General features: G+C 40.9%; 1 pseudogene; it reads left to right on the forward strand.

Moving 5' to 3' along the window:
* Positions 1-10539: 10539 nt before the first annotated feature.
* The window catches only part of LOC131793541 (uncharacterized), a 1078-nt pseudogene continuing 1 nt past the window's right edge, over positions 10540-11616 (forward strand).

Here is an 11616-nt window from a genome sequence, read left to right on the forward strand (position 1 = left end):
GTCTCCCTTTGATAGAATGTCGTGTCCTTCGTTGCAGAAACGTCGGATGCATGTTTTCATTGGACACAGAATTCTATCACATACATCCTTGCCATATTGTGGCTCTGAAAAGTCGTACCGACAAACTTCTAAATCAACCCGCTAAGCAATTCCTCTTGCTGCTGCAATGAGGAAGTTATTATGATAACAGCCAGCTTCATCTGACCGCAGATAAACCCAGGTGATATGAGGCTTTTCGGTCTTAATTTCTCTCAGTGTGCTTTCTATGATGGAACACACGGCGAACCCGTCCTGCTGGCATGCGTCAAACAGATGGGCATATGCCCGCAGTTCAAGTCTTCCTTGAAGGTTTGGATCACGTGTGATCACCATCGAGATGTGCCAACTCGATCCTCTCTTGCCAAACTAATCTGACTGCTTCTCACGATATTGAAGCTGAAGGAACTTCATTTCCAAGTCCATTATTACCAGTGCACAGTTCTGATTAGTACTTATCGTCTTCAGCTGATCTTGCTTTGCTGCTTCCTGGTTTGCAGAGCGAACAATATGAGCCTTCCACTCAAAAATATCTGTGCCAGTTTGAAGTAGTATAGCAGATCGTCTCGATGTTCACTGCCATAAGGGATCCAAAACGGACCTAGAACTTTGTCTTCGACTTCATCTAAGACATTTCGCAGATTTTGACACTCATTTCAGTTTTCTGTGTGTTGATGGGAGCATCTCTCCTGGAAGTCGGGATCTTATTCGTCACTTAAAGCGAACATGCAGCAATGGCCAGGACATAAAGCTTCCACTGGATTGCAGTGAACATGATAATTGGTCTTTAAGTAGCGCTTTTAACTCTTTAGCCTTTCCTTAACTTCAGCGCACCATTGCCTATTCATTCCTCCTTTCTCAAGATCATGGACAATCATTTCATTTTTCTGGAAACCAGCAGAGTCATCGGCAGCAGTATTGTCAAGGCCTTGTATCAACTTTTTCTGTGAAGCCTGTCTGACTTCTAAGATTTTGAATAAAGTGGTGCGACTGAGAGGTTCGAACTTCTCCTCCTGAAAAAACTGTATGTACTGGCTAATCACCGTAGACCGCGTCACGGTATGCACCACCTTCGGCATCTCGATGGTTTCTGTTTCCACTGTCTAGCTTAAGGAATTTAGTTCCGTAAGCCTCGTCTTGATAAAAGTATGGGCGATTAATGAACTCAGCGAAATGATCGACTTTGGTCACATCAATGTGAACACGATGATGTACCTTCTCCTCAGGCACTTAACTGGAACCTATTGTTTTTGCATGATACCGCACTCTCTGTATCTGTCGTGTAGAAAACTTTCCATATGGCGAGTGAAGTTCTTTTAATGTGCTAACTGAGTACTTGTACGCATAAGAATTTACGTCTTGATGCTTGTGGTTTTGGCGTTTTTGTAAGCGGTCCTCAAAGATTTCAACAAATCATCAGCTTCTGCTGTCTCATCCTTTTTTCCACCTGGAGAAGACAAGGCGTGAAAGAGCGTCTTGCTGTCATTTGGGGCTATCACATTACATACAAACATACAGTCTTCAACCGCTTTCTCGATGTAGAACTGTCGCTGGGCTGGACTGCTTTCTTCCCACGAGACAAGCTGTGATGGTAGTGGCTGTCGCTTGCGAGGAATATTTCTGGCAACCTTGTCCATCGTAGCATTGTAAGTACGAATAATCTCTGCTTCGGAGATCTGACGGAAAGTTGCTTCAGGAGTTGCTGGAGTCCAATAGGAACTAGAAAAGGGTTTCCTATTAGGGGTAGAAATCTTACGAGATGGTGTTGTCTCCATTTCAGCAGCATGTACTCGTATGGCTGTTCTTGCATCAGCTTTGGCCGCTCTATAAGAAAAAACAGTCGTACTGACGGTATGAATGGACATTATTGGACATGTTCTCTTCCAAGGAACGAGTCGGTAAAGAAAGGGATTCACAAAGGAAAAGAGGGGTAACTGTGTTATCCCATAGAAAGTTAAATCTGCAGCCACCAACACAACCTTTGTCTCAGTTTCGTACTTGGCATGCGCTTTCGATGTATATAACACCTTGCGTGGTGAGGTATCTTAGAAACAATAAAATATCCAACAAACCTCTCAGAGTCCGCAGCTTCCTGGTTGAGTGAACCTTTGGTAGAACTGTGCCATCCGAAACCCAACAGTCGCTCAGAATGCTTCTTCCGGAAAGTGGTGCAAATAGCTGTAAAACTCCTTCAATACAACTGATGAATCGTCGTCGTCATCTTCATCATCGTCATCTTCGTCGTCGAGCTTAGCCTAAGTCATTTCTAAAAGAAATACTAGGCGTTTCAAACACATTTAGGAGACCTATGGTCTTTATCGCGCGTAACAATTGTCGTTGTGGGTGTGAGATAAAGGAAAATTTTTTTTCGAGCCGTAGAGATGAGTAAAAGAGGGGCGACATCGCGCGAGGCATGGGAAGGAGGTGCAGATTCACCGCTCAGGACTATATTTGTTTCCTTCATTACCACCAGCCAGGCTGCCCAGTAGTCTTAGTGTAGCAATAGCATAAAAGAATTAAAGAAATTTCCTTGGTTCATGATAAAACACGCATTATTGTGTTTACGATTGCGACACCAATAATTAACCAAGGGAAATGGACATGTGACCAACAACAACAAAACTTATAGGGGTATTGACATTTGAGAAAGCAGAACTAGAGAGAGCCACAAGGCTATTGGTACTTACGTGATCCTACAGCGGCGATTTCTCTGAATATAAGTCTTATTTCGTCACCTATTTGGAAGGTTGTGACTTGGCTGCCCGTCACACTTGTAGCTTTCCCAGTATAACCAGGGTATTGGCACGATCTTGGACCTCGCCAGAATCTTCCCAGTAAGTGTCTGTGCCTCGGGCAGATGGTCATTCCCTCGAGCTGAATTCTCGACAAATGCTGAGTTCCCGCTCTCGCCATTATTAACTTGGCCTCTGTAACTTCACTGCATTTTGACAAGTGGCAGCTAGCCAAATGGGCGGGTATATTTTCGTTACACTCCGAGAGCAAAACATGCTCTACTTCCTCCCTACTAGAACCACACGGAGTTTGAAGTATTTCGTAAAGAGAACAATTTGGGGGAATAGCAGACATTTTTAGTGCTAACAAAGAAAACGTCCCAAGAAACACTGTCTCGGATTTATCTGGAAATCTTTCCGAAAAATGTTTTAGTTCCCGACAGATTTTAATTGAATAAGGAAGAAATAAACAAGTTTACCAAATATTCTATTCTTAAAGAATAGAAATGCCACACAGAAAAGTTGAAAAGATTTACTTTAATAAGCTTTAAGCAAAAAACATTTCGTATCTTTTTGAAGAGATGTACCTGTTATGAAAGGAAATGTAGCTGCCGTCGAATTCCTTTTTCAAAATTAATCAGTAATTGAATTAGGTGAAACAGAAACACACGGCTCCTTTTTGGCGCCTCGTAGAAAATGAAAATGGTCATAAAAATATAATACAAAATTTTGTCATGAATACCGAAAAAATTCCTACAATACAAAGAAGAAAAAGAAAAACACTACTCTGTCATCAAGAAAACACTAAAAAAATGTGTCCTGGACCACACATTACATAACATCCTGTAGCTAATTTGCATACGGTAATTTATTCATCGCAAGAAAGCTCTCCCTACTTGTTTGTTCTTCAGCACACCTATATCTCAAATACAACGGTGTAAACGTGATATGATACTTATTTTTAATGTAAAAACCAACCCCTCATTATTTATTACTTGATTTTATGGTGGTTCTCGGTCCTGACATTGATAAACTGTCGGACCGTGTTTTATCGAGATAAAAACACTTGAGCGAAAAGAACAACTTTATTTATCAAAACTACTTAGATTCCATTAGCTCAATGTGTTCAAAGAAAATGGCTCTTGAAATTCTACGTAATGCATTCAAGAAATGATACAACTATTGAGTTTCCACATTCCTAAAGACACTTCTTTGAATAGCTAAATGTTGTTACGGAAACTGTTTGTGACTTGTATCGTATAAACGCGATCGCTGCAGCCAGGAGGCCGCAGTTAATTTGCATTTATAATAAAGTTCGGATATAACGAGCGCTGTCATTGGTTGAAAGAGCGTACTCTATGAGAGTATAGAGCATGGAGCTGAGCTAAAGCTGTCACGCCATCTGCCATACTATGTTCCACCTTTTCCGGGACTTCTTTTTAGCTTTTTTGCGATAATTGAAAGTGAAATTTCGGAACAAGCGAGCTGGCAAGTAGCAACAGAAGAACCAAACAAAGGTTTGTAAACATACCAGGCGCCGTAATTTACATGATTAAAATGTGAGCAGGTACGAAAATCCTCAAAGGAAAAACAAATTAGACATTCCTAGTTTTAAAGATTTCACACTCAGTAAGATTGCAAGATTACGTACGGTAATAAAAATCAAACACAGCTAACCCTAGTATAGTATCTAAAGTTCAGTGTTCAAAAACAAAACAGAACAAAACAGAAATGATGAACAATATAACCAAACTGGCATAATTGTTAAAATTCATACTAATCATGACGGTGTCTGAGTGAATATGATCATGTTGAAGTCCATCGTGGTTAGCTCATTATGGCGATCTCCGGTCATCACAGTAAAGCAAGCCTCAGAAGCTACATCGGCCGCCCTTCGAGTGAAAAAATAAGAGCTTGCTCTGACATTCTTTCCGATGCGTTGAGTGGAAAGTCACATTAGTCACTGCAGCCGAGTTTTGCGGTGCTGTCATCCCGAGCGATCTTCATGTTCCAGTGAATTCGGCTGTCGTTCGTTCAAAAAACACTTGCCTTGAACAGTTTGTTTTTTACCTTGTCATGTGAAAAAACTCGCATGTTTTTATGAGCCATAATTCGGCTGAAGTTTACTGAATATTTCACTTCAAGATTCTGTATTAGAGACTTAAAAACGTCAGGCAAAAGTGTTAAGAACGAGTCTCTGTAAGAATCAAACAAATTGGGAAATGAAAATTTTCAAACCTTCAAATTTTGCATGCAGTTAGGTACTCAGGGGGATGCACAAAAATGCCCTTTTTAGAGGTTGCAAAACTTTTGTTGCCATGGTAACAATGGATGATTATTCTCGGCGGAAAGGCCATACAAACAAAAATTTGCCTAAAAAGTGTAAAATGTAAATCTCTCAATCTCACGTCTGTTTGAACGATACAACTTAATACTTACAGCACATATAGTGATATTGTTTATCTTTATTGTGGCGCATTCAATTTTTCATGAGAGTTAATGTAAATACAGGAATCGATGATTTATCAAGGTACACTTTTGGCCATTTTGGCTAAAGAGTAAAACAACTAAATGGACAATCAGCACAGAAGAAGAGCTCATACGCTGCAGGATATCCAAGCGACAAGTGTCTTGATGAGCACTTCGTAACTGATGTGCCTTCCATTCTGAAATGAAATGCCTCGCATTTTGGACCATGAAGATTGCTTCATCTCTGTCTTCCTCGTTTAAAAACTTCTTCTTACGTACCTCACAATTAATGTTGTCTAACACCTGCAAAAGAAGCCAGGACTTCAAAGCATTGGACGTTGGTAAACCGTAATCAGTACCTCTCGAACTTTGAAAATACTTGATCTGAGGTCATTACAATTTTCCATTCTCTTCCGCACCTATTCACTTTACGCTATATCTTATATATTTTCAGTACTGTCCATAAATAGTGGACAGTTGGCAATGGAAGTGGATTATAAAAGATACATAAACACACACCTGACAGAGACTCGAGCATCGGTCACAGGCCACCTTATGTTCGTGATTGCATGGCGTTTCGTAAAAGCTGTTTGCGGGATCACTAGACTCGAGAGCAACATGAACCTAGAGTATTGAAGAGGAATGAAAACAACGGAACGGGTAAAGTCGTTGAAAAACTGCAAAGTTATTAAGATTATGAAAACATTCTACCGAATTTTGAAAACAAAGTAATTATTGAAAATCAAATATAATTGATGAGTGGAAAGCACCCTATAATCTCCTTTTAGGTACTGTTTGCCACTTTTTAGGGATTCTTTGAGGCGATCTGCAACATCTTTTCCAAGTCCAATTTCTGAAAGCTTGTCCACAATACTTGACAACTCATCAAAAGCTCTTGCTCCTTCAGCTAAGTAGTTATTTAGGCCTTGCATACATCGTCTGACTGAGGCACTACAACTTTCAGACAAAATTTTCATCAAAGTGCTCCTTGGCAGTGGGTTTGTGAACCCTGTTTCTTGACAATATTGGAAATATTGGTTTACCAGGCGTGTAGGGATGAGTAGCCGAATAACATTTGGAACATCCAGAATTTCACCATTAGACAATTTCACTTTCTTCTTCCAAACGGCAGGTCTTGAATAATTTGCTGACTTGTGATAAAATCAATGAAATGTTCGACTCTTGCCGGATCCACCCTTACTCAGAGTTCTTGGAACTTTTGAGACAATGAGGTTTGTGCTCCTATTCCATGCTGTAGACGGTGACCTGTGAAGATCTGTGAAGGATAGCTTGTCTGCTATAACACTCAGAATTTGTTGACTAGCACTGTGATGCGTGGCTTGTTTGTAGCTCTCTATAAGAGCTGTTAGAAGGGTGGAGTCTGAACTTTTAAAGTCATCATAGCGTTGATTAATCTCCCTTAATTCTTTTAAAGCTCTCCATAGCAATCCGGCATCATTAGGAGCCACGACTTCAAGGAGTTAGTTGATGACTTCGCTCATCTTTGAGGTCCAAAAGCGCTTTGTTTTCTCCGAAGCATCTGTCCACGGGACCTGCAATACATGTGTCAGAGGCTTGTGGCCTGCTAAGATAAGAAGTTTGTTAATGGCATCTAATTTCTCAGAATGTACATCCATCTTATCACCACTGTCATCACTCTCACTGTTCTCCATTTGCCACGAAACATCCACTCCTTTCGGCGTCATGATTAAATCATTCCTAGCTCATTTTAAAAGCTTTTTTTGGCATATGACTTTGCCAGGGCGGGTCGCTGCTTTCCTATTATCCTATACAAAAATGCAAAAAGTTCAATAATAAATAATTTGATTATTTTTTAATATGTCGAATCTATCTTCACAATTCATCATCTACAGGGCTCTCATACTCAATGACAAAATCCCTTCTTCATCACCAAAGCCATCCTGTTCGATCAGCTTTCAAGAATATTAGTAATAGATAATAGATAATAGATAGGATGAAAAATGATGATGATAGGATGAAAAAAAAAAACATGAGTTAAATAAGTGGAATGTAACAGCCTTACTGGAAACGACAACAGGAGAGGGAGTACATTCTTACCTCCTCTTCATCTGCTTGTGTCTGGTTACTCAGCGACTCCCTGCACGCTCGACATAAAGCTGATAATTAAAAAAGGATTTTTATCAAAAAGACAAATAAAAACCACCTTGAAATAGGGAAGCAACTGTTTAAATGGATTTGACAAAACTCGAGTTAAGCTTACTGAGTGTCTGTTTTTCTTCCTTCCCAGATCCAATGGGCACAATCTTCTCAATTCGCTTCTTGATCGCAAGAGAATGTCCTTTCAAAACAGAGCGATCTTCTTTTTTCTTAGGACTTTTGTGAGTCGAAATCTCAGGAGGCACCTGACAGGTCCTTCGTCGGCCCCTCCAATATATTCCTAACTGATCGTGATCATGGCTGCATATCTTAAATTTGTTGGCCTCTACTCATATGATAGAGAAAAATCCTATACGGAAAAATTTGTTAGCCCTAACAAAATGTATTATTATTGTTAGTATCATTATTATTATTATTCAAAACATAAAGGTAGAATCAAAAGAGTTTGCCTTTTATTTCAGTTATTTTATTTTTGAAGTTGTTGAAAATAATCGTGATAAAATCCCTGTTCCGTTTAATCCAGCAGTCCAGATTCTAATATTGCGATGCAAATTTCGTTTGATTACGCGCGTGGACACTTCTATATTTTGTTAGTTTTCGCTTCGCACTTTTTATTTTTCCTTTCAAAAGACAAAGGAGGAAATATTGATTTGACCCACCTGCCCTACAAAGTATCAAGTCCACTTCGTCATCGATGTCCCCTTGAGATTTGCTCAGTCCATATGTCCTGAGATGTTCGTGATATCTCGATTGCAGTTGCCAAGAAATAATAACTGCTCTGAGCAGGTTTGCAAAGGAGATGCAAAGTAACATATCTCCATTGTTGAAACTGTTTTTGTTCAACCTGCGGTGGTACCGCTGACAGGTTGCAGATGTATGCTATCCAGATTGTTAATGAACGTTTCACAGTGGATAATTGACCATAAGAACCTTGACTATCGTGTCTATTCTATTATTTGCGAGTAGCTTTACTTTTGAATGGTGCCACGTTGGTGCATGTGCTCTTGACAAATTCAGCTGCGCGTGACTATTATAAATATATCGCGTCCTCTGCGATATTAATGTTTCGTATTAATTATCCTTTTTATCAGACAGTTTTGTGGAGAGCGAAGCGCGTGAAGAAGGTAAAGCTTTTTGGACGTACGTGTTTAATGAAGTTCGCTAAGTCTCTCAGAGAATTTCTAAGTTCATTTTGTCATTGCAGTGTTCTTGGAAGTCTGAGAATTTAATACTGAGGAAGTTTTAGCAACTCCCCTAATGGGGTATTTTGGGGCCAATACGAGAAAAAAAATTCTTAATGAACATAGCTGCGCGTGACTATTATAAATATATCGCGTCCTCTGCGATATTAATGTTTCGTATTAATTATCCTTTTTATCAGACAGTTTTGTGGAGAGCGAAGCGCGTGAAGAAGGTAAAGCTTTTTGGACGTACGTGTTTAATGAAGTTCGCTAAGTCTCTCAGAGAATTTCTAAGTTCATTTTGTCATTGCAGTGTTCTTGGAAGTCTGAGAATTTAATACTGAGGAAGTTTTAGCAACTCCCCTAATGGGGTATTTTGGGGCCAATACGAGAAAAAAAATTCTTAATGAACATAACTTTTAAAAATCCTAACTGGCATGAGGCACATCAGTTGGATATATACAAAGCGCAGCCCCGGCATGGAGTTCAACTCAGGGCAACAATATTATCGAAAAAGGTGTTGCATCAATTGTAATATAGGCCTGTTACTAAAGGCCTCTTTAACAGCTGCTTCTGCCTTGCCATTTGTCTGCTGGTGTCCAGGACTTCCTGGTCTGTGTTCAAAGTCCCATTCACTGGCGAAATTGCTGAATTTTTCGCAAACAAACTGTGGCCCATTGTCACTTATGACAATGTCTGGGATGCCTTGTCTCGCGAAATGGCACTTCAGCTTCTTGATGATGGTACTCGTTGTTGTGTTGGGGAGGTGCTCGATTTCCCAGAAATTTGAAAAATAGTCTACAACAACTAAGTAGTCTTGGCCATCGATGTTGTACAAATCTGTGCCAATCTTTTCCCAGGGGCGTTCTGCAACTTCGTGGCTTATCAAGGACTCTTTCTGCTGTCTTGCCTCGTACTTACTGCACTTCTCACAGTGTGAGATGTATTCTTTCAGTTCCGCAGTCATGCTGGGCCAGTACATACATTCCCTAGCTCTTCTTAGGCAGCCATTTACGCCTATGTGTGAACTACGAGAGCGTTCTTTCACCTTTGGTCACATCTGCTTTGGGATGGGAGCCGTTCTTCTTTGAATACGAGACCATCATAGACGCTCATTTCATCTATGAAGCTGAAATAAGGAGCTAGTACAGCGGGTAGGCCCTGCTTGTCCTCTGGCCAGCCAGTCTGGATGACTTCCTTTAGTTCCTGCAAGACGTCATCATTACAGGTGCTTTTCTTTATCTCCTCAAGTCTTTCATCTGTCATCGGGAGTAGTTTGACTGCATTCACACGTTCAAACTCTCCTTGGGCATTCTCAGTGGTGGGAAGGAATGCCCTGCTGAGGGTGTCAGCCAGGTACATCTCTGGACCTGGTTTGTAGAGGATGGTCGCGTCATATTTCTGCATTTTCAGCAGCATCCCTTGTAATCTCTTGGGCACACTTCGTAGTGGTTTGTTGGAGATGGCTACTAGTGGCTTATGGTCACTCTGGACTGTTACTGAACGACCAAAGATGTACTGATCAAACTTCTGAAGTGCAAACACTACCCTGAGCATCTCCTTTTCTATCTGTTCATATCTAGTTTCTGGGTCAGTCAGAGCACGGCCTGCAAAAGCTATGGGTTACCCATGCTGCATTAAGACGGCCCCAAGTCCTTTTCACTGGCGTCACATTGCACTGTGAGTTCCTTATCAGGGTTGTAATACTTCAGCAATGGTGCCTCTGTCACAAGCTCTTTGACTTCTCGAATACTGTGTCATGTTCATGTTGCCACTGCCATGGTAATTCGTTACGTGTCAACTGCCGTATGGGCTCTAGCACCCCTGCTAGGCTAGGCAGGAATTTTGCAAGGTAGTTTACGAACCCGCACAATCACCTCACAGCGATCACATTTTCTGGCTAGGGCATGTTGCGTACGGCCTCTGCCTGGAGAGAGAGAGATATTCACTGCCTGTGATAGATGATGTACTACTAAGCCAAAATGACAACTAACCTGTCGGACTCAAATACATCTACAACTGCCGTGAAAAATGAGAGCCAAATCGTGTCGCCCTCCACGCTGTCTTCTTTCTTACGCGATTCTTACGCGAGTGGTATTCAAAAGGCATCGGCCGACAGGGAGGGACAGGAAAGTTCGACTCGAGAGCGATCATATTCTATGGTGTGTGCTAATATGGAGGGTGTTAAACTTGATCTACTCATCCTACAGAAAAAGGTAGAAAAAATGCAAATCTCTTGTCAGCAAATATTAAAAAACAAGAGGAACTTATGGTAGCCACTGAGGGCATTGATTATAAAACGAGGTGTGAACATTTGTTGTCGACTTTACGCAAAAAAGAAAAGAAAATCGAAGAACTTGAGGAAAAATGCATTTCCTTTGAAAACCGAGCATTGTCCTTGGAACAAGAGAATGACTCATTAAGACTGGCTTCAAAGATCATTGTCCAAGAGAAGAATGAATGTGACAGCCGTCCACAAAAGGCGGATGATTGTTGGTCCCTTGTGGAAAACACCCATGCCACGAACCGTACGAAAACTAAACGCAACCAACAGACAATTCCCAACGATAACACGATAGATTTGGCCTCCTTGGAAATGAGGCTCAAGGTAGTTTCATCAATGTTAGCCCAACGCCAAATAACGAACCTAATAAAGACGGAAGAAACAGGATACCAAGCGCGAGACGCTCCCAGACTTAAAATTCTAGAAGCTGCACGGATAGAGCAACGCGAACCCCAGACAGTGCCAGGAATGATCCAACAAATAAATCGGCAAAGAGAAAAGAAGTGTTTATAGCTGGCGATTGTATCTTAAAGAACCTTCAGGAACGGAAAATCTCGAGATCTGCAAAAGTCAAGGTTTCCTCGTTCCCTGGTTGCACTATTATGGACATGAGAGACCATATCAAACCAGTTTTACGAAGAAACCCTAATGCGATTGTGATGCATGTTGGTACTAACAGCCTTCGATCAAGTGCATCGGTGCATAATTGTGCTGAGGAGATCGTTAACCTAGCCACCATGATTAGATTAGTAATGAATCCTCAGCCGATCTTGTG

Source organism: Pocillopora verrucosa, chromosome 12 (assembly GCF_036669915.1).
Source record: "Pocillopora verrucosa isolate sample1 chromosome 12, ASM3666991v2, whole genome shotgun sequence".
Lineage (NCBI taxonomy): Eukaryota > Metazoa > Cnidaria > Anthozoa > Scleractinia > Pocilloporidae > Pocillopora > Pocillopora verrucosa.